The following is a 21,240-nucleotide window of genomic DNA, read 5'->3' as shown; positions in this document are numbered from 1 at the left end:
ACCCTCTATGGTTCAACCCCACCATGCAGGAACTTTACTCTTTACCTGACCCTAAACGTTAGTACTCCAAAGGGATTAAATACCTTTGTCACCTATACACTGCACAAGGCTTTATATCCTTCCATCAGCTCAGACTTGACTTTGACTTGCCGCACTCATACCCGTTTTACTACTATCAGCTCAGACATGCTATCAGAGCACAGTTCGGCTCCTTAGATGACCCAACTAACCTACCACCACTAGAGAAACTGCTGAGACAACCTGACCCTACTAAACTTATATCTACTTATTACGCTGCCCTAATGACTGACTTTAACCCGATTTAGTAGGGCCCAGGAAAAATGGATCTCTATGGACATCTCCCTTGGAGAGAAGGACTGGACAGAGTTTAGTGACACGTACAAAACATCAGTTATTTCATCAAGAGATCGCATTATACGGGTAAAAAATGTTCCATCAATCTCACCTCACCCCAACCAGGTTGAAAAAGATGGGTTTGTCGCCCATGGTTGAATGTTTCCGTGGCTGCGGCCAAGAAGCCGACTTCCTACATTGTTTTTGGGCATGTCCAATGGTTCAGGACCTCTGGGCAGAGGTGGGCTCTTTTATCTCCACAGCCCTAGGCCTCCCTAACATTATTCACCCCAAGAATTGTCTAATGGGCATCTTTGGTGACCTGCAAATATCGACGCCTGCCAAAAGGCTACTCCGCATTCTCTACTTTTATGTTAGAAAAGTTATATTGTTGTCATGGAAGGGAACACAGACCTCTTTAAAAACCTTATGGCTAAAGCTAATCAACAATGCTATCCCAATGTACAAACTTACCTTTGAACTTCGGGGAAATGAAGAAAAACATTCCACAAAATATGGGACAGGTGGCTGGCTAGCCCCCTGACCCCCCCCCCCTCTCCCCCTCACAATAGAAATAGATTGCAGATTGCCTGTAGGTCGTGCCACTCTATATACTGTATATATATATATATATAGAATTTTACTGGTGCTAAGTAATCGACACCTTGATTGTATTCTACATACGAATGTATGATGCTTAAACAATGTATTATCATAAGTCTCCCAAATGCACGAGCCTAGTATTTGATGCTGTATACCTATGATTGCCCAAGTTTTGTTTTTGTTTTTGTAAAGCATATTTTTTTTTTTTGTTTTTTGTTTTTTTCGTCTGTTTGTCATAAAACTAATAAAAATATCTTTAAAAAAAGATGGGATGGTATACATATGATATAGTGGCTTAACAACCACTTTAACCACTTTAATACTGGGCACTTTCACCCCCTTCCTGCCCAGGCCAATTCAGCTTTCAGTGCTGTCGCACTTTGAATGACAATTGCGCGGTTATGCAACGCTCTACCCAAACAAAATTGTTACAATTTTTTTGAGACAGATAGAGTTTTCTTTTGGTGGTATTTTTTATTTTTTGCTATACAAATGAAAAAAGAACAAAAAATTTTTCTTCATTTCTGTTATAAAATTTTGTAAATAAGTAAGTTTTCTCCTTCACTGATGTGCACTGATGAGGCTACACTGACGGGCACTGAAGAGGCAGCACTGATGAGGCAGCACTTAGAAAGGAGGCACTGATGGGCACTGCTGAGGAGGCATTAATATGCAGCACTGATGGGCATTGATAGGCAGCACTGATGGGCAATAATAGGCGGCACTGATATGCAGCACTGATGGGCACTGATAGGTAGCACTGATGAACAGCCTTTATCGGCACTGATAGACGGCAATGATGGGCACTGATGGGTGGCACTGATATGCACTGACAGGCGGCACTGATGGGTGGCACTGATGGACGATGATGGACACTGATGGGCAGCACTGATGGGCACTGATAGACAGCACTGATAGGTGGCACTGATAAGGAGGCACTGACAGGCATCACTGATGGGCACTGAAAGGTATCACTGATGGGCACTAATTGGCATCACTGATGAGCACTCATTGGCATCACTGGTGGGCACTAATGGGCATCACTGGTGGGCATCACTGATGGGGTTGCACTGATAATCAGTGCAGATCCCCCCTGGCTTATCGGCTCTCCTCTACTCACACTCTGTCAGCGTGAATAGAGGAATGCCGATAATCAGCACTTCCTAGTTAAGCTGTGATCAGCTGTGATTGGACATAGCTGATCACATGGTAAAGAGCCTACATCATAGGCTCTTTACCGTGATCAGAGATGCGGTGTGTCGAAGCATCACACCACAGTACCGATCACTGCACAGAGCGCCACCGGGGGCGTGCACCAGCGGCTTGTTCTGAAGGATGTCATATGATGTCCAGTCAGAACAGGAGAGCCACCGCCCCGGGCTTCTTTTTGCTATAGGCCAGGCAGGATGTGGTTAAACCTTATTTGCCACATAGTTGCCCAATTAAACAGTGCATTGAGGTCGGCTTGAACCCAAACTTTGGCATCAATTAGTTAATGTATCTAAATCTGCTAATACACGTAACACTAACCTCCCCACAGACTGACAAAGCTGCTGTCTGCTATGCCTCCTGTGCTCATTTATCCAGAGTTGTGTCTCACCATACTAAAGATGTGTTGCTGGCCAGATCACCAGGTGAAAACATAGGGGAAAGCGCCAAAGAAAAGAAAACTGACACAGCTACCACATCTTAGGGTTGGTAAGCTGCAATAAAATACATTTTTGGAGTTGGGATTAATAATGCTTTAAATCATCCTATCATCATATGCTGAGTTTTTAATTGCCTGAGTTTATTTTAGGTTTACTTTAGAGGGAATTTATAGTCTTTCAGTTATTTTGACATTGAAGCAGATAATAAAAAGAAATATATTTTAGAAAATAACACTGTTAAGTATTGATTAAACAATGACATGGGGGGGGGGGGGCGTGGCCAGCGACCGGGATGTGAGGATGTGAGGTGCCTGAGCTCCGTCCGTGCAGCCCAGATCCTGCAGCAATCCTCCAAGCCCGACCGCCATCGCGATGCCACCGCCGCCATGTCAGCAGCAGCAAAATGGCACCGGCCGGCTCCATGCACAGAAGCTCAGCCAGCCATCCTCCTCCTTATCAACACAGCATCTCTGTGGGAAGGGTGAGTCACAAAATACTCCTGCCTGCAGCCCTGAAGACCCTCTCCTATCCCCCCCCCCCGAGGACACTGATCCAGCTTCATCCCCTGCTGCTAATACAGCCACAGGCCCTGCAGAGCCATCCCTTACAAAAATCATGGAGGCTATACAACACAGTCATGCTTCTCTTACTACACAGGTGGACTCCATGAAAACTGACTTATCCTTTTTAAAGCATGATGTACAAAATTTTAAGGCACAGAGTACAAAACTCTGAACAGCGGATAGGGGATTTAGAGGATGAAACACGTCCCTTACAGGGCTCTGTCAGGGAGCTGCGCCAAGACCAAGATTGTACATCTGACAAGCTAACGGACATGGAGGACCGCCTGAGGTGTAATAATCTACGCTTCCCAGGCTTCCCAGAGAGTTCAGAAAGCAGGGCTCACAAAGTGTTCATGGAGCACTGGCTGACATCCACATTTGGCGCCAACACTTTTTCATCATTTTTTGCCATTGAGAGAGCGCATAGAGTCCCATTGCGTCCCCTGCCCCCTGGGGCCCCGCCACGTGTCATGCTCATTAAATTGTTGCACTTCAGGGACAGAGAGGCTATTCTCAGAGCAGCTAGAGAGAAAGGCCGACTGCTCTTCAATGGCAATGGCATTACCATGTTCCCAGGCTTCTCAGTTGCCACCCAAAAGCAGCGGGCCACCTTTAAGGCGGCGACTACGTGATCTTCAGCTACCATGCCGCATGCTGTACCCTGCACGTTTATAGGTAATCCATCAAGGCAAGGCCTACTTCTTCACTGATCCCAAAGAGGTGGCGCACTAAGCGGAAACACTGGGTCCCTTGGAGCGCAGGAACCAACAGCGGAGATCCCCTCCTCGCTGACTATCACTACACCTGATCAAGCCTATACATTTTTGTTGTACTAACTCCTCTACCGGTTGCTGTTAACAGGGGAGATAACAAGCCAGTACATGGCATCCTACAAGACCATTATAACACCTCCCTGCTCATAGGAAGGTAGGAATACTTGGCAACATTCAGCTGAAGATCGCATCACCAACATCTCTCCTGGATGACTGTCCTTGTCATCACCATGTTGGTCTAGTTTATGGACATCCTTCTACCACTTTGCAAAGTCTCCAACTGTAGTCGGGCTACCATTTCTCCAGTTCCATATGCGGACGGTAGCTTGTAGCCACGGTCCTCCCTCCATTTTTCAGGGTTCGTCGGGCGCGGGACTGCTTTACGGCCCCCCTGCTTCGCAGTTTTAGTACAGGGACTAAAGCTCTCATGTGTTGGGGTGTGGGAGCCGGGAGGGTAAGGGTTTTTTCAGGGATTCTCCCTTTTGTTATTGTTTATATGTGACTTTTATCCTATACCATTTGTTCTCAGGTTCACAGCCCTGGTAGGCCATCAGGGTACTCAGGTATTATTTACTATAAGCTCAATGTCTTCTCACATGTATATGCTCGGGTTCGCCCCCACCTCTCAGGATGCACAGAGCTCCAAGGTTTGGTTGGCTCTGAGGCATCGTGAGAGGTGGGCACTCATGTATGTGACTGTTACTCACACATGGCTGGCTTACGCCTAATTTCGTGGAATGTTAGGGGGCTTAACTCTAAAATGAAATGCTCTATAATGTTTGATTATTTGGCGTGGCACAAATCGCATCTGATCCTTCTCCAAGAAACCCAGGGCTCGAGGGTTATGGCCCTTAAAAGAGCTAAAATAGCCTATGCCCTTCACTCTATTTACTCATCATATGCCCGAGGGACTTACATCGTTATAGCCAAGTCAGCACCAATCACTATTAAACACATCAAACTTGATCCTAATGGCTGCTTTGTGATTCTAATGCTGGAATTCCTAGGTAAACCTTAAACAGTAACTAGCATATATGTCCCTCCTCCTTTTACCAAAAAATTCTTTGAAAGAGTGATAGGCATGATATTAGAAATTGCTGAAGGCCCCTTAATAATAGCCGGGGACTATAACACAGTCCTAGACAACTCTATGGATAGGTTTAGATGCTCTACTTTTTACAAACATACAAGCAATCCATGACACAACAGGCTCTCGAGCTGTACTGGCCCTAGACGCTCACAAGGCCTTCGACTCCGTCGAATGGCCTTATCTCCTAGAAGTCTTAGCTAAGTTCGGATTTGGCACTACCTTTATCAGGTGGGTGCAACTCCTATATTTTAAACCCACCGCGCTAGACTTAGAGTGAACGCATCCATATCGGACCCCTTCTCGATAAGGGGAGGCACTAGACAGAGGTGCCCTCTGTCGCCACTGCTATTTGCACTGGCGATATAACCCCTTGCAGCTCTGATAAGGTCCAGTGGGGAAATTAGGGGACTGACGATTGGGGGTCTGGAGGAAAAGTTATCCCTATATGCGGATGACATGCTGATATACTTGGAGGACCCCCAGTCGTCACTCCCTGCCCTGCTGGATATTATCCGGCAATTTGGCTGTTTTCAGGGTTCCAGGTCAATTGGGACAATTCCCTCCTGTTTCAGATTGACCAAGGAACATCACTAGTGTTGCCTCCGTCATGTCCACTACAGATCGTACACACTTTTCGCTATCTAGGGGTCTTGATACAATACCCCATCTCCCCATATACTAAGATTAATTTAGACCCCCTTATTAGTAGATTAAGGAACACCCCGAAAACATGGAACAATCTCCCACTAACACTATTAGGAAGGATAAATATTTTCAAAATGATCTATCTCCCACGCTTCCTATACATCCTGAGTAATTCACCAATATATATCACCAAAGCTAAATTTAAACGATAGACTCCATAATCACTAACTTTATCTGGAGAGGAGGTGTGGTGAGGATCGCTAAACACACTTTACAGCTACTCACTTTGGAGGGGGGCCTGGCGCTTCCCTGTCTCCAAACTTATTATGTTGCCTCGCAATTGGCACATGCCCATTGGTAGTTTTATCCTGAGGCCAACAATGCAGCCACTGCCTTGGAGGCAGCCATCCTCACTTCATACGAATCTCTCCAGAATCTCATACACCGCATGTCGGTTAGGGGGAGAAAAGGGGTAAACGTCCTGGTCATGACTTTACAGGTCTTTAGAATTTCTAAGCTACTACTGCCCACTACCCATACCATATACTCACCCGACGCCCCGTTATGGGGAAATTCATGTCTACCAGAATTTTTCCAAAGAACTGACGGGGGTTACTGGTTCAAAAAAGGTGTGAAAGTAATCTTGCACTTGTTTACGGATAACACATTCCGCTCTTTCACGGAATTCCAAAGGGACTTTGGTCTCCCTCGTATGGCTTACTTCTAATATCTACAGATACGACACACTGCTGCTGCACAATTTGGCCTTCGCAATAAAGAGATGCGATCATCACGACTTGAGGGCCTATTGACCGACCCCTCTAACACTAAACTTGTTTCTACATACTACAAGACTTCACTCCATGACTAGCAGGCTTACCACCATTGAGCATAGATGGCGTTCCGACATACCTAAGTTGACGGAGGATGTCTGGAAGGAGGTTCTTCCCCTGCAGGTATCCTCTGTCATTTCTACAAGGGACAAAGTGATCCAGACTAAATTACTATATAGATCCTATTTCACACCATGCTTACTATATAGATTGCAGAGATTGCCTTCTCCCTTATGCTCTCGATGTGGAATAGCTAATGGTACATTCTTTCACCTACTGTGGGAGTGTGCCCCGATAAGGAAGTTCTGGTCAAAAGTCACGGCCTTTATTAGCTCTGTAGCTAAGATACCTAACATTTGCAATCCTTTTAGATGTCTACTGGGACACATTGATGATGAAGACTTATCCAAAAACATAAAATCCTTTATACGTATAGTGATGTTTTACGCAAAAAAAAAATGATAACCATGCACTGAAAATCCCAATCCTTACCCACTACAGAGCCATACCACTATACAAATTGACGTATGAAGCTAGAGCATGCCCGAAAAAATTCTCTAAAATATGGAACTCCTGGGTCAACTCAGATAGCACCATACCACCCGCCCCTTGAGATACAGAATAAAATGGGGATACTATAATATGTGGGTTATCTGTGACTGAACCATGAATGGCATAGATTGTGCTAATTAATGACACGCCTTGTATGTGTGTTACTTTGCAGTTTATACCTGAATACCTGACAATTGTATTGTATTATGATTGAAGAGATGTTCGCTCTGATTGTACACCTGTGAAATTGTTGTTTGTTTGTTTTACAAAACATAAAAAACTAAATCTTTAAAAAAACAAAAAAAAAAAATGACATGTCTAGGAAGCATCCATAGCCATAAAAGTATAGTAAAACTATTCCTAGAGGTGCAGAGACAGAATACCCTATGCCATAATTGCCAACATTGTAAAAAAAAATTATAGGGACACTTTTCTGTCTGTAGGCGAAGTCTTATTATAATTAGGGGGTGGGGGCATTCATTTGTAGGCGTAACATTGCGGGGCTGGAAAATGGGTGTGGTTTAAACTAAATATTGGGCGTGGCTTACTGGGGCGTGTCTCAAAGGGGGTGTGGTTTGATTCTGAGATGAATGAAGGATGGAGGGAGAGAGAGAGAGAGAGAGAGAGAGAAAAAAGAAAGAAAGAAAGAAAGAAAGAAAGAAAGAAAGAAAGAAAGAAAGAAAGAAAGAAAGAAAGAAAGAAAGAAAGAAAGAGGGAGGGAAGGAGAGAGAAGGAAGGAAAGAAAGAGGGATGGAGGGACAGCAGACCCAGATCCTACACCACAATAGAAATATGTGTATTCCAGAAAGTTTAACAATCAGCAGATAAAGATACTCCAAACACCTGGTGTTAGCGCTTCAATCATTACGGCACCATGGTTGGTATGATGTCAGGATGACTGAAGCACATTATTTCTATTATTACATTGTAATATAAAATGAAATAGTTCAACTCACCATAATGCAGAATCAGTGGAAGCCCTGAGTGTGTCACTTGCCACGTCGCCTGCCACCAGATGCCATCAGGTGTCCCCAGCAGAGTCCCTCCTTACATCAGGTGCCCCCAGCAGAGTCCCTCCTTACATCAGGTGCCCCCAGCAGAGTCCCTCCTTAGATCAGATGCCCCCAGCAGAGTACCTCCTTACAACAGGTTCCCCCAGTAGAGGCCCTCCTTACATCAGGTGCCCCCAGCAAAGTCCCTCCTTACATCACAGGTGCCCCCAGCAGAGTCCCTTCTTACATCACAGGTGCCCCCAGCAGAGTCCCTCCTTACATCACAGGTGCCCCCCAGTAAAGTCCCTCCTTACATCACAGGTGCCCCAAGTAGAATCCCTCCTGCATGATTTGTTCTCCGCCGACCGCCGACATTACAGAAGACCAGCTCTTTCCCTGTGTGTTCAGTGGAGAGGGGAGGGGCCTCCGATCCATGCAGCTAACCACCATTAGTGTACAAGCGAATTGTCTACTTGTACACTGAAGAGATAAGCCGATTAGCTGCATGGAACGGAGGCCCCTCCCCTCTCTACTGAACACACGGGGAAAGAGACCTGCTAGCTGGAAGGAGATCTCACAACCATGTTTTCATAGCCAGAAGCCAGTGCCAAAAAAATGTCCTGATTCCCGGGACAAAAGCAAAAAATCTGGATTTCGATGGGGACACGCTCAGATTGGGACGAGGGTTTATTAAACAAACTTCTCTAAGAAAAATGTCAGCAGCTGCAACCTGTAATAGAAGATGATGAATGCTTTCCTTTCCATTCTTCATCCCTAGCAGAGATATTATCCAACATTTTCAGGTGTGTCAGATACCAGTGGGAGGAACCACAGCACCTACCGGGGAAGCCCTTTCACACTAAAGGACACACCTAGAAGCAGTGTTACTAACTCTGCAAGAGAAAGAAGAATTCACTTGTCACCCCCAGAAAAGAAAGCATTCAACTTCTTCTATTGCAGGTTGCAACTGCTGACATTATTCTAGAGAACCAACTGAGTTGCTTTAAAGTTAATTTTTTTATTCTGCCTTCTTGATCGCTGCAGTTACCATAAAGTTACAACATTTAACCATGCTACCTATAACATAAAAAGTGTTGGTTAGGAATAATAACAGAAATAAGTAAAATACCTCGACCTTCAAAGTCTTGCTATCACATCCTCTTCCAGCCTACCTTATAACTTCAAGTTTAGGCCTTGTTTTCAGAGCTAGACATGTCTCAAATAATCATATTGTCTTTAAACAAATAAGTAGGAAAACCACCTAATTCCTCTTACGCAAGTGCTAGTGGATTGGGTGAAAAAACAAAATAAAATACAATAAAATTATCCTTATTGAAGGTCTCCTATAGCCTAGTGAAGGCACAAGCTGCTACCATAAACCTAAAATAGGTCACACAAATAGGTAAAAATATATACAGATATTGGCAGCGCTATGTATGATATTAGGATATAAAAAATAACACTAATATTCACAGTGATAAAAGCAGTGCAGAAAACAGTCCATAGTCTATTGCAGTAAATTATTCGTAAAAATCATCCAGGGTAAGATCAGATCCTGCTTGCGTGATGATAATCCGTCACCAACACCACCACTCGTGATAAAGCAGGGGGGCACTTACATCCCCCTTAGTATTAAACACTTACCAGATCAAAGATAGATATAGGCAGAAATGATATATCTCTTTATGACTTTATGACGAATCTCCCAGTTTGAACTGTATCAGAAGGGGTGGAAATCACTATGGCAGGCTCATTTCAAAACTGCATGGAAAAGAAAAAGATATCCTCCATAGTATAAAGAAATAGATACATTTTTTTTAAATCCACAATACACCCCCTTCAGGAATTGCACTTACAAAAAATGACATGTAAACATGCCTAATATCAACCACAAGCCCCGTTTGCAGACCGCAGCATGGATAGCACGGCGTCTCCTACCACAGTCAGATGTCTTTTTCCAGCTGTAGCAGGCTCCGTGTCTCCAAGTGGTGTTGCTTCCAGAACTTCATTTAAGCAATGCTCTGACGCGTTTTGTCATCAAGGGACATCATCTGAGGGCGCCATAGTCATATCATCTTATAATTCTAAACTTGATTACAAAAAGGACGATCAGCTCAGTATGATGAATTAAAGAGGAACTGCAGTCTCACATAATTTGTAATAAAAAAATCTTTGCCATTCTGAAGCTTCCTTCCAACCACTTTGCATATTACGAGTCTGGCTGCAACCATTTTAATTGTGGGCAGCTGAAGCTGCTGCCTGTTCACTTCCTGGATTTACATAGACACACAGAGGCACACCTCCAGCTCTGCAGCTCTCATTGGCCCTCTTATGACTCATCCCCCTCCCTTCCTGGCAAACTCTCAGGAGAGAGAGAGTGAGAGAGAGAGCTGTGCATGATGTCATAAGCCTAGGCTAATGACCAGACAATTAACAGGAAGTGGGCTGTATAAGGTATTTACTGGCAGAAACAAAAATATTTTACTATCCAAAGTTAAAACAACAAGGACAGAAGATTTAATAGATGGGAAGTTGAAAAAATGACTGAAGGTCCACTTTAATATCCAAATATTCCATCTTTCAAGCATACCAGTGTCAGAAGACTGTGTTCCTGTGGACAACGCATTTCTGCCTAAACATGGTACTTTACCTAGAATGTATTAGTTTGCAGGTGGACCGGCTTTTTATTGTAGAATAATAATATGGTGAATACTAGAATAAATGAAGTAACACGAACATGCATAGATGTTATGTCATCCTGTTGCAGCCATTCAAGGTGGGTGAAAATTCCCAACAAGGATGTGGGTAAGTGAGCTCATGGATGCCTCAGTGCTGAAGGGGAAGTGAGTATAGATCTGCTTGAAAAGGTATTTGTCAAATCCCAAACCTGAAAGACAGGTTTCAATACACTGAACCAGCAACAAATATACCATCACCCAACTCTGTTCGCATTCAGGGAGGAAAAAACCTAGACACAGGGCCAACATGACTGGGTTAGAAGGGGTTTGAGCATAGGAGGCATCATGCTGAGATAAAAGTAATGGGAGGAAGGTGGTACTCACGGGATTGGTAGAAAGGTGGGAGCAGGGGGGGTTTCAGAAGTTGGAACGTGGGAGGAGTTCAGTTGGAAGAGAGCCTGGACAGACAACTTTCCACCCTCCCTCCCTTAGCCCAGGTTCACACTGAGCTGCAGGAATATAGCCGTGCAAGTTTAGCTGAACTCGCACAATTTCACTCCAGCATGTCAGTCCTGATTTCGGCCCGAGATTTCAGAGACATCTGTGCAGGTTTCTGCACAGATGTCAATGTAAATCGCAGCCCGAAATCGCGAAAAGTAGTACAGAAACTGCTTTTTGAAATCGGTGCGGCGCCACAAATGCAGCGTTGCACTAATTGCCATTGCCGGCAATTGCTACCGATTAGACATGCGATTTGACATGCGATTTAGTATCGTTCCTGCATCGCACCTGGATTGCACACTGGTTCATATTGATGTTCATACTGACGATGTAAAGTAATGACACCCCCAAATCGGTTCACAGATCGCAGTGCGAACTGTGAAATGGTGCAGGAATCGGATCGCATAGGTGTAAACACCCATGCGATCAGATTCCAGTGCGGACCAAAAGAGGCTCCTGCACCATATTAATGCGAATGTGATGCAATTTCAGCCATACATTTTGTATGGCTGAATTCGCATCACACAGACATCGCATGTGGTCTGCACAGCAATTCAGTATGAATCACATGCGATGTTTGTGATTGCATCCTTAATCCTATGCTATTCCAAATTTTAAAAAAATGCATTCCACAGTATATACAGTTATTTATTTATTTGTAAAAAAAGTTGAAAACCATTTATCATTTTCCTTCCACTTCACAATTTTGTGCCGCTTTGTGTTGGTCCATCACATAAAATCCCAATAAAATACATTTAGGTTTTTTGTTGTAACATGACAAAATGTGGAAAATGTCAAGGGGTGTGAATACTTTTTCAAGGCGCTGTACCTTGTTTTTTTTCTTTTTTTTTACAGTATTCCACAAATATATATGGGTGTAACCAAATATATACTATATCAAAATAAATATAGGCACACGTGTTCATCATATTTTCATACAAAAAAAAACAAAAAAAAAAAAAAACACAGCAATAACACAGCGCCAATGGTAGACTACCTGGAGAGCTCCAATCAAGACATGCGGTGTGCAACATGTGTATTTACCATACCATGTACTGTGACATTTTATATACCTATCTATCGTTTTTTTTTTTTTTTGGAGTTCATTCACAAACTTTTCTTCTCATGATTATCTACTCACATGTTCTGTGTAATAAGTCCGCCTGTGTCCGATTTCGTTGTAAAGAATAACTTATAAAATTCACTGAAGGCGGTTTCCATCTTCATTGTGGGCATTTGAAGCTCACAAGCATGTATTTCCTGGATGCGGTGAATGCTGTGCTCCCAGCATTCACCGAGATGTTGTGATGACGCTGTTGCACAATGCATGCTGGGAAGCCTGAGACTAGCTCCCAGGGGACTGTGGGAGGTCTGGGAGAGGCTAGAAACACGCCTACTCCCATGGGAGGAAAACCAGGAAGTGCTAAGAAGATTAGAAAAAAAAAGGTAATTACGGCGATTTAAATTTTTTTACACAGCATGTCAGCATCTAGGCAAGGAAGAGAATGCATAGAGATAATGTTCAAAATTTGGGTGGAACCCCGCTTTAACCAACGGGGAAGTTGTGAGTTTTCTTTACTTTTGTTTTGAGCACCGTGTTCCGCTCTCACCACCTCACTCATTGCCTTTTGTTGGGGCACTTTTTGTATGGATCTCCTGTGCTGGTCTCCTGTTGTTCAAGGACTGACTGTCTTTTATTGCAAGTGTCATTCACATGTTGAAATTTAGTGCAATACAATATAATATTTTAATATTGTGTTACTGTGGGTTTTATTGTAATAGTTTCTTACAACTTGGTTTTATTATTCACCAGTTATTATTGTCATTTTACAATCACTATTGGTTTATTAAACTACTCAGTTTTATTCATTTATGACTGTTGCAGTTTGTTTTTATAATATCCTGAGCGCTGAGCTATATTTGTTTTTCTTTTATATTTTCATACATTTTAGTGACCTTTCAGTAGGCATGTGTTACAGACGACAAAATACATAGATTTTCCTATTCATTTCTAAACAAACTTCTATTATGATCAAACCATCTAATTGCCTCTAATAGATGCAAAGTACCGGTAATTAAATTCACTATGCTATGAATGCGTTTATCACATAGATGTAGATTACTTTTTTAATTTGACCCAATTTTTGACATTTTTATACAGAATACTTTAGAAAGAAAGGAATTTTAGTAAAGTGGAACTTTACCCATAACAACTTGATAAAAAATAATGTTCTTTAGCAAGGGACATACATTCCACATTAATAATTATGTTACCAAAATTAGCGTGTGCTGTAAATTGCCTCCAGCAGTGTTCCTGTTTGTTTTTGCTGGAGGCTGCCATTGTGCTGAAGCCCAAAGCCCCAGCTGTAAATCATAAAGAGGAACTAAACCCATCGATTTGCCAATTTCAAAAAACAGTTTGATTTGATTGTGTCTTCAACCACTGTCAAACTATCAAATGGCTGGAGTCCTAAGGCTCGGTTCACACAGGGACGACTTGTCAGGCGACCTAGTCGCCTGACAAGTCGCCTCCCGTTCTGTGCTATGGAACCGTTCTAAGGGGAGCGACGCAAGTCTCTCAGACTTAGAAAAAGGTTCCTGTACGACTTCGGGGGCGACTTGGGGCGACTTGCATAGACTTCTTTACAGAAGTCGTTTTGCAAGTCGCCCGGGCAGTCGTGTGCAGGTCGCCTCGGTGAGGCGACCTGCAAGTCGTGCCGCCTCTGGTGTGAACCGAGGCTAACTGATCACATGTGCAGCACCATGGCAGTTGCAGTTCAAACAGAAAGCAGCTTCCTTTTTTTTGGAGAGAATAGGAGGGTTTAATTCTAAATTAAGGCTGTCAGCAAAACGGTCTCTACAAACTCAGCAGTGCCTACAAACTGCCTGAAATGGGGAGCAACTGAGTATGTGCAGAACAGAGTGAAACAGTGTATTATTGGATTTTAAATTGTATAGGGACTTTTTTTAAAATGTTGTACATAGCTATAACTGCAAAAGGGGCCAGCCGGAAGTGACCTAGCAGGACTTAATTTTCTGACTAAAGTTCCACTGTAAGGGAAATATCTATCCTCCTTCTTTTCCTAATTCACCCGTCTGGATAACTAAGGATTTTTGCTGATGCTGGTCTAAATAGCTATGCCTATTGTTAAATCACTATAGTAGTCATAAGGGTATTGTATTACTTTTTGCATATGCGTCTCTTTTCTAAATTATTCCAGCAGCCATTTTATCACAAAATTCCCACAGCCATGTTTTCTGATATGCCAACTATCTTTATTGTGTTTGGGCCTACCTTTAAAGGTACCTGGTTGCCAGTAATTTTTTTTTTCAGTAAAGGTAAGTAGTGAATAGTGTCATGCTGCTCTCACTCTACATACAGTGGGTATAGAAAAGAATCCCCCTCTTTAAAATCATCACATTTTGTTGCTTTCATCCTGAAATGAAGACATACACAGTTTTTGCTTTATCCATCTGTATTTACTTGTGCAAAGAATAACATCCAAATGAAAGATATAATGCCAACATGTCAGAAAAAAAATAAAAAACTATTAAAAAACAGAATCACTGAGTCAGTATTTTGTTGAACCACCTTTTCTTTAATTATAGCCTTTAGTCTGTTGGAATATGTCTCTACTAACTGCACATCTAGACTTTGCAACATTTGCCCACTCTTCTTTTCAGAGCTGTTCAAGTTTAGTTCAATTTGATGGGGACCATTTGTGGACTGCAGTCTTCAAGTCATTCCACAGATTTTCAATGTGGTTGATTAAGTCTATGTAATGCAATTCCTAGGCTCATATTTGTGTTGAGAATATGCAATGCATTTACTGAAACTTTTCTCAAGATTACCAAGTCAGTGTTACATACCATTTTCTGTAAGAAGTGTTTCCATAAATAAAGAATTTAGAAAAAGGTGCTTAATACAAAACTTCTACAAAAATTACAATTCAATTATATTATAGTGAGTCACAACACACAAAAAAATTAAATAAATACAATAATACAAAAATAAATCAATAAAATAAATTAATATAAATCATATACTTTCAGTGTGGGAAATGATGCTACCACACCAGTACCCATAGTCCACACTGTTAAATAAAAGCTAACACATATCTCAAATAAATAATATTTGTGAGTCCACAATTAATAGCACAGCTACAATGTTCACAAATCCACTTTTAGTGCCACCAATATCAGTTCCACAAACCTCCAACCCATGCTGAATTAGTAAATACTCATGGTATCTTACCTGTGGTCTACTCCGCTTAAAACTCCACCACCACAGACTGCACACTCACCTCAGGTTATGACCCATATGATTATATAAGGTTTCATGCAATTAATCCAATAGTCATTGGGTCTCCTCCACCCGGATAAGAATTTTTGCACCCAGAGGATAGGTGTGCAGGTCCCTTTTACAGATAACGCTCTGGTCACAGAGACTGAGGGCAGTACTCACAAATAGGAAGGATCACCTAAGAGATGAGATCGATGTGTCATCTCGGATTCTGGACATTAGCATTCTTATAGGAAAGCATTCATGTCAGGAAGGAAACACATGCCATGTTCCAACATGGTGCCCAAACAGCCTCTTATTAAAATGCTTTAAAACTATTGCCCTGTCCCTGAAGATGCCGCTAATAGAAGATAAGCAGCAGTAAACTAAACAAGTGTGGTTTCCTGTGTGATGTCATATCCGCCATTGTCACTTCCGCTCCATGGAACGCACACCGGAAGTACCGCAACAAGGAAGAATTGGTGGTCATCTTGGATTCCCTTAAAGTGACATGGTTTCATACTGGCTTATTAAATTTTATTAAATGTGAGTGTGCAATTTAGGCAATAGTTTTAATAAAGTATAATGAACTATGGTACCTCTTTTTGGTCTTGTGACTCAGCTAACCGGGGAAAAGGCTACGCCTTGTATTATAGATTGTTCCTCTAATAGCTAACATTTCCAACATGGCTATTTCTCTCAAACTTAGTAATAAACATATGTACTGTTGCATACTACATAAAAACTGTCACCTATTGTAAGTAACATTTGCATTATAAATAGTTTGATTATTTCACATTTTGGTTTTCTCTAAGTGACTTTGGTTAGCCTACAAAGAAAGGGTGAGCCTGTTTTAAGGTCCCCTTCAATCATGGGATTGGGCAGCAGGGCAGTTTCAAGCTTTCCATATGTTCCAGCCAGCTGAGAGGCTGGGAGGAGCTGGAGATTAGTCGGCTGGTCTTACTTATCAGCTGACCATTAGGAATTTTCTGTAATATCAGCTGACCTTTGGGAAATCTCTAAAAGGTCAGGTCACCTGACATTTTACAAGTTGATAGACAGGGTTTGGACAATATATAGCCCCAGTCCATTAGGGTCAAGCTGCTAGTTCCCAAGACCTCATGTCAGTGAGCTTGTAGGCAGTCTACTGTCATCACTACAGGAGGTGCTCATCCGAAGCGGCCTTGCTGCTAGAGAGGACGTGAAGAGGGACATGGTTTCTCTATGTATATTGTGAAAATCCTGTGAGCTACTAAATGAAAATAATAACCAAAAGATAGATTATCCCCCTGAGGAAGTGTGACCCTGTGTCGACATGCGTAGAAGAGAGGCCAGGGCGGTGAACATCTTCAGCCAGCTTGGAGATGTGACTCAGATCGGTGTCTGCGAGGCCTGTGTGAAGAGAGCAGTGTGTTCATGGATTTTAATGCTTGTCAGAGCCTGGTGGCCTGAAAGCACCTGAGCAATGTGAGTAAGATGGATTTATTTAATGAATTAAAGTTTTATGGAGGATATAAGCACTATTAGTTGTTTTTCTTTATAGATGCACTTTGGATATGAATCATCATGAGCCATATCTGAGAGGACAACAGCAAGTAATTTCAAAGCCCGGGGAGGCTAAAAGGCTTGTATTGATCTCACTTAATTGTAGAGATCACACTCTTATTCCTGGAGGGAGGAGCACTTGGAGGGGATCTGTTGAGTGATCTTTGAGCACTAATGAGAAATTGAGCACTCGTCTGAGCTGTTTGAGAACTAGTTGGGAGTAAGAAGCACTTTGTGGAATATTGCAGCTCTTAATGGGAGGCTGGATCTTCATTTTTTCACCACTTTTTTACTTTTATTTTTTATACAGTTTTTTTTTTCCTAAATTTTTTATAATTATTGTTATTATTATAATCGTTCCATTACTTCGGTTACTGTATCTCAGTACTATTTAAATTCAAAAAGGTTTCTCTATAGTTTCCTGGGTCACTAGGGAAGCTATCCAGTTGGATGCTGCCAACCCATGTGACTCTGGCAGCAATCTTAGGTCAGGCAGAGAATTTTTAAAGCTCTGGCTCCCAGGTTTGTCGCATATTTGCAAGTTGGTAGAGAAGGGACAGGTACCCTGCCTGTTAGGGACAGCGCTAGCGCTAGAGAAAAGTTGCTGACGAAGCGGGAAAGGATAGAGTTGCAACTCCTCTGGCATCATCATGCTTGGGTATGAGATGGCCAGGCCGCATTCTGTTCTCTTAGCAGACTTTGTCAGGTCCGTCTGATACCTGCTGTGTTCACATCACTGGAAACTGCGAGTGCACCTGGTTGAGCAGCTGTCCCACTGGGTTTGTTGTGATCTGTTGCTGTACTATTTTAATAGAAGTTCCATTGCACCTGACTGTGTGAATTATTGCCGCCGCACCACGCTGCACCCCACCTACAAGCTCCAAGAGCTAAAATATGGCTATAGTACCCCAGGTTCATGGAGAAGGTTCTTGGGCAACAGGAAGAGTTTCAAGTGTCGGCTGATCAAGTGCGTGGGGGTGGAAGACAGCGTAGAATTAAACAGAAGGTGCCTCACCTTACCAAGGACGCCGGGACCAGGATCAGGACATTGTTGCTGAAGAGGATGGTCACCACGTTCAAGCTGTTGTCTTCCTGCACATTAAAGAGCTCCACTGCAGCTTCAATGGAAGCAGCATTATCTGAAGTGAAGCCCAGGAAGAGGAAGCAGTCCCAGCAAGGTTGGCCATAGGTGGAGTAGTGGGCGTGTAACCTTCCAAGTGGAGAAGAACACAGCATCACCTCTATTCCCCTTTATTGCCGAGCAATACCAGCATTGTGAGCAAGAGGATCCAGTCAGAGGGGTGGAGCTTCAGGCAGAGAAGGCGGCTCTATCAGCAGCAACAAGAGCAAGATCGCCACTCCCCCCAGGATGAAGTCAGAGGCTTAGTCTTCACAGCAATAGGATGCCTCAGCCCTGCAGACTTCAGCTCTACAAGCAATTCATCTCAGCAGTACCAGTCTCCACAATGCATCCGCAAGCAGAGCAAGAGCTTCAATCTAAAGGAGGCAGAAGACCCTCCTGTGGCACACAGCATTACAGCTTTAGAGGCACAGCATATCCCTGTTGTGTTCTCTCATCCATCAGCACAACCACTTATACAGACAGAAGGTGAATCATCTAATTTACAACTTACTAATTTAACTGCTTCTTTGTCTAGCCTTATTGACAGCTTTTGAGTTAATACTACTGTTGTTAAACAGTTTGTATCTAATTTTATGGTAGCTGTTTGAACTTGCATCAAACGGCTGCAGTAGCGTTGCCGGTTGTCCGGCAGCTAATTGTATTGTTGGAGGAGCAGCAGCATTTCCTGTACAGAATTGCTGTTAAAGTTGGGGAATCTTCTTCAGGTGACAGGATATTGCTAATGTTCATGAAGTACGCTTAAAGGAAACCGTGCACTGTGAACTGTCACCTTTAGGTTTTTATCTCTTCGCGGACATAAAAGAAAAAATATGGCATGGAGAATTTGTTGATATTTTGTCTCTTCCTTCCTTCAAATACATTTTTCTTCAAACAAGATAAAAAAGAAGAGAAATCAGAGGAAGAAAGATGTAGACCTATTGCTAGAAATTTCATTAATTGGTTACAGGTGTTCTGCATTTACTCTAGAATTGTGTGTGAAAAATTTCCAGAAAAAAGTGGAGGGCTGTTCCAACGCTAAGGCCCCTTTCACATGAGCTGCCCGATCAGGTACGCCTGTCACTTTATCAGGCCGACCTGTTCGGACCCTGCATTGTCCTCTATGGAGTGGAGGATGTCAGTGGACACATGTCCATTGACACCCACCGCCATCCAATCCGATCCTGTCCGCCAAGAACCTATTCCTATTTTCCATCCGTCCGGTGAATCCGATTGGATTGAAATGGACATCTGATTGTCTCATAGAGGAGAGAGGGACTGTGTCCGTGTCCACTCTGCATAACAGATCCCCAGCTGAGCAAGCGGATTCCACATAGCGGAGGTGCCCCTTTTGAAAGGGGCCTTAGACAATATTTTGGAAGCATATACAAATTTTGGAGGCATTTGCAGGATGCCTTTAGCATTTTCTTCTAGAATGCCAAAAGACATCTACAGCAAATTTTGGAGGCATTTGCATTCTTTGTTTATGACTAATTGTTTAGGCAGAAATTGGTAGTACACCCCAGTTTAAAATGGGGCTTTAAAGACTTAGGTTTATCAATAAACCTTTTTCTGCCTCAATGATCATCATTATCTAAACCACAGTATCTGCAGTATCTGGTTACAAAAATGCTTGTGCTTTGCGTCCAATATTAACCAAAATAACTGGCCTGGATCCTGCAGATATAGGCACCAATGCACATTTTGTGCAGGAGCCCATCCTAGCTCAAAATGCTTTAAAAAGATGGCTGTTTCAAATCAACAGCCCAGGGTAGAGAGTTTTTCTCCAAAAGGCACAAATTCCAGTGAGGCTGAAACAAATGCTCCCCTGGCTGCAGTTATAAAAAGAGAAGCAGACAGCACAGCTACTATTTGATGGTTTTAATGAAGGTTTTTTACTTCCTCCTTTTGATAGTAATGGTTATAAATGGTAATGGTTATTTGTATGTATATGTATATTGTATATGCATATATTTGTATTGTATATACAATATATGTATTGTATATGCATATATGTATATGCTTCCATATACAATACAAATAACCATATACATACATATATGTATATGTATTTGTATATGCTTCCAGTTATTTCGGTTAATAATGCACAAGCATTTTTGTAACCAGATACTGTGGTTTAGATAATGATGATCATTGAGGCAGAAAACGGAAAATTGTATCATACTTACCGTAATTTTCCTTTCCTGACGCCAATCCATGGCAGCATACTAGTGATAGGCTCCGCCTTTCTCCCCTCCCTCAGGACCAATGAAATAGCATAAATTAAAGGCCAGTTAGGCCCCGCCCCATTCTTCGTAATTAGCTAGATACCGAAACGCACAAGGGTGGGTCCGTATGCTGCCATGGATTGGCGTCAGGAAAGGAAAGTTACAGTAAGTATGATACAATTTTCCGTTTTCCTGACGCCACCATGGCAGCATACTAGTGATACATATCCTAGCTGACAGGGTGGATTCTACTTAACAAACCAAAATAATTATTTTATATATATAATATATATATATATTTTTAAATGGGACAGAAGACTGGACAGTCATTCCTCTGAAGCCCACTGATGACAAGGCACCCAGATCTATTCTGTAAAGGTTGAAAAGGTATGCTGGGAAAAGCATGCCACTTTCCTGTAGAATGAATCCATAGATGCTTTCAACTGGGCCGCCTATGAGGCCTCAAACCCTCTGGAAGAGGATGCATCCTACCACTGAAGGAGGCTCACGACCCATTTCCCATCTGCACAACCAATCTTGCTAAAGTCCAGGAGGCAACCTCTCTTGCCTGATGAATTCCATCTGGAACAGTGAAAGAATGGGGTGGGGCCTAACTGGCCTTTAATTTATGCTATTTCATTGGTCCTGAGGGAGGGGAGAAAGGCGGAGGCTATCACTAGTATGCTGCCATGGTGGCGTTAGGAAAAACGTTTATTCATAAACCTAAGTCTTTAAAGCCCCATTTTAAACTGGGGTGCACTACCAATTTCTGCCTAAACAATTATTCATAAACAAACAATGCAAATGCCTCCAAAATTTGCTGCAGATGTCT

General features: G+C 42.6%; 1 long non-coding RNA gene across 3 annotated transcripts in view; it reads right to left on the bottom strand.

Moving 5' to 3' along the window:
• LOC141112278 (uncharacterized) overlaps positions 1-21,240 on the bottom strand; it is a 151,899-nt gene that overhangs the window by 35,468 nt on the left and 95,191 nt on the right. Inside the window, exons 5-7 of one of the 3 annotated variants that reach the window (XR_012236561.1) lie at positions 12,375-15,714; positions 9,911-10,138; positions 8,614-9,815 (exon numbers count right to left, since the gene is read on the bottom strand). The exons of 1 other annotated variant lie outside the window; for it this stretch is intronic. This is a non-coding gene — a long non-coding RNA (uncharacterized lncRNA). Of the gene's footprint in view, positions 1-8,613; positions 10,139-12,374; positions 15,715-21,240 lie in introns of those variants that run through there. One more of the 3 variants, XR_012236560.1, reaches the window with a different exon arrangement.

This window comes from Aquarana catesbeiana, linkage group LG11 (assembly GCF_042186555.1).
Source record: "Aquarana catesbeiana isolate 2022-GZ linkage group LG11, ASM4218655v1, whole genome shotgun sequence".
NCBI lineage: Eukaryota > Metazoa > Chordata > Amphibia > Anura > Ranidae > Aquarana > Aquarana catesbeiana.
This window is presented reverse-complemented; position numbering and strand designations above follow the sequence as displayed.